Here is a 2,938-nt window from a genome sequence, read left to right as displayed (position 1 = left end):
GAAGGAAGCCCCCAGCTCCAATTTCGCCCCGGCCCCTAAAATCCTAGGATCGGCCCTGCTGCCGTGTCGACCGGAGGATGCCTCTACAGTGAACGTACATATCGTGCGTCCTCACAGCTTTTTGGGGACATTAAAGACTAGTCAAAGTTGATACGCAGCGGTGGTCATTTGCCATGGGATATGCAATGCAAAATCTTCCACGCCATCCACACACGTGCCATCTTATTTCATGTGGCTACTATGTTGTGAAAGGTACTGTCTCAACCATTGAGACGACACTTATGGACTAAACGTTATCCAACAAGCAACGATACCTTATAGCGATTTGCCAAAACGAAAACGAAAAAAACCTACTGCTTACATTTTGGTCGAATCAATGGCTTAACAACAGAGGATACGGATGTGCCGTTGTGATCTAAGCATTCCTTTGGCCGCCCAGCAGATGGAGCTGCATCACTATAAAATCTACCCCGATACCGCTCTCATCGACCATTGCCGACGCAATGCTCCTACTGCTGTGCATCGTGGTCCTTCCGGCCGTGCTCCTCCTCGTTCAATCCTCCAAGCAGCGCAGGAAATGCCACATCGGCGGCAGTCCGCTCCCTCCCGGGCCACCATGGCCACGGCTCCCACTTCTCGGGAACCTCCTGTACCCCTGCCCCACAACCGCCTCCCTCGTCGATGCGCTTCGGCGCCTCCACGCGGACTACGGCCCCGTCGTCACCCTCTGGGCAGGCAGCAAGCCGGCCATCTTCATCGCCGGCCGTGACGCCGCGCACCGTACCCTCGCCCGCGCAGGGGCCACCTTCGCGCACCGTCCGCCGTCGTGGTCCTTCGGGCTTAACGGCCACGGCATCAACAGCGCCCAGTACGGCGGCCGCTGGAGCCTCCTCCGGCGCAACCTCAGCTCGCACCTTGCAGGGGCGTCTCTCGCTGGCGCGCTACAGTCTTCTCTCGGCAGGCTTGTTTCGAGCTTCGAGCGTGCGGCCGCTGCGGCCGAGAACCACGTCGTGGTGCCATCAGAAATACTCCGACACGCCGTGTTCTCCTTCTTCGCCTCGCTTTGCTTCGGCGAGGGAGTGGCGGAGGACGTGCTCAGGCAGCTGCGAGGAGTCCACGCCGAGATCCTGTCCCTTGTCGTTGAGCTCGGCGCGTTCCACCTCATGCCCGCGCTCCTGGAGGTCGCGTGCTACTTCCCTAAGTGCCGGAAGCTATCGAACGCCAAGTAGAGGCACCATGCCACTGTCATGGCTCTCATCAGTGCTCGCGGACAGTGGAACAGAGGTGGGGTCGGCCCAGGGCGACGCCGGTGCTACGTCGACACGCTCCTGGAGCTAAGGCTCCGAGACGAGGAGATGGTGAACCTGTGCTGGGAGTTCATGAACGCTGCGTCCAAGACCACTTCCACGGCGCTCGAGTGGATCATGGCACGTTTTGTGCTCCACCAGGTATACATAGCAATAACAAGAACGTCGTATCAGCTCATAGCAGTATTCCCTTCGTCCAAAAAAAACTTATCCTAAGCCTGTCCCTTAAATGGATGTATCTATCACTAATTTAATGCTAGATACATCCATTTGAAGGATAAGCTTTTTCGGATGAAGGGAGTATTAACTATTAAGTACTAGGAATTTCACTGTCATACCCATAAAGTTGATACGACATGCAACTTTTGCCAGGATGTACAACGAAAGTTACGGCAGGACATCGCTAGGAAAGGGGAAGGCGATGAAAACTGTAGGGCAAATGACGAGCGACGGAGCCCGTTCCTGGAGGCCGTGGTGCTCGAAGCGCTGCGTCGCCACCCCCCGGCGCACTACCTGCTGGCGCACACGACGGACAAGGACGTCTACCTCGACGGCTACGTGATACCCAAGGGCTCCGTCGTCAACTACGGCGTGGCTGATGTCGGACGCGACGCGACGTCGTGGACGAACCCCGACGAGTTCTTGCCTGAACGGTTCTTGGAGGGCGGAGAAGGATACGGCGTTTCTGTCACCGCCGGCGGCGGGAGCGGCGAGGAGTCCATGAAGATGATGCCTTTCGGCAGCGGGCGGAGGGCGTGCCCTGGCGCCGCTGTCGCTCTGACGGTGCTGAAATCCTTCGTCGAGAAGCTGGTCACGAGGTTCGAGTGGACGCCGGTTGGAGCAGTGGACATGGAAGAGAAACCGGGGCTTGTCACCGAGATGAGGACGCCGTTACGCACTTGTTTGGTCGTGAGGTCGCAAGCACAGCTCACAAACTGATAGCGTAGTAGGGCATCGATCAACAGCTTGGAAAAAAATGGTCAGCTTGGTAAGCTATTTCGCGCAACAACAAAAAACTATCAAACAAAAGGGAAATCATATTCCTACATAAATAAAATTATATAAAAACTCTATATAGTATAGTACAGTAGTTTATATGGATCGCAGCTAGCATGTAAAGTTCTTGTAAAATTTATTAGTATGATGATTGCTAAAAAGCACATGATATGTTAAAAACAACATGATTTTATGAAACATTGTTAATTCTTAGACGTCCGAGAACAATATTAATATTATTCTATGACAACCGAATTCTATCATAGTTTTAGATAGTGGGCTGTGCCAAATAACAACGGTCCTCCCAAATCAACTATAGCGGGACTATAGCGAGGCTATAGCCAGCTATTTTCACAACTTCACCAAATATACATGTTACTAGTCTAAATTACCCTCACTTCTGTTACTAGAATCATGTCATATTATTAGAAATCATGATAATATGATATCTCTCTTTTAAAACTCGTTAAGCTCACGAGTACACGTTCACATTATCCCCTTTTGCTTTAGTTTTGTGTGTGTGTTTTTTACGAAGGAAGAGAGCAACCACATGACGAGGTACGCTGGTTATTGTCTCATGTGGGCTTGGTTGGATCGATTAGATTGATCAGATAGATTGAGGTGCCAAGAAATGT

At 52.3% G+C, this 2,938-nt stretch overlaps 1 pseudogene; it reads left to right on the top strand.

Annotated features, from left to right (window-relative positions):
- Positions 1–386: 386 nt before the first annotated feature.
- LOC125525099 lies at positions 387–2,408 on the top strand (annotated as a pseudogene).
- The last annotated feature ends 530 nt before the right edge of the window (positions 2,409–2,938 follow it).

The sequence above is a fragment of the Triticum urartu genome, chromosome 7 (genome assembly GCF_003073215.2).
Source record: "Triticum urartu cultivar G1812 chromosome 7, Tu2.1, whole genome shotgun sequence".
Lineage (NCBI taxonomy): Eukaryota > Viridiplantae > Streptophyta > Magnoliopsida > Poales > Poaceae > Triticum > Triticum urartu.
Note: the sequence above shows the minus strand (reverse complement) of the source record. Positions and strands in the feature narration are given on the sequence as shown.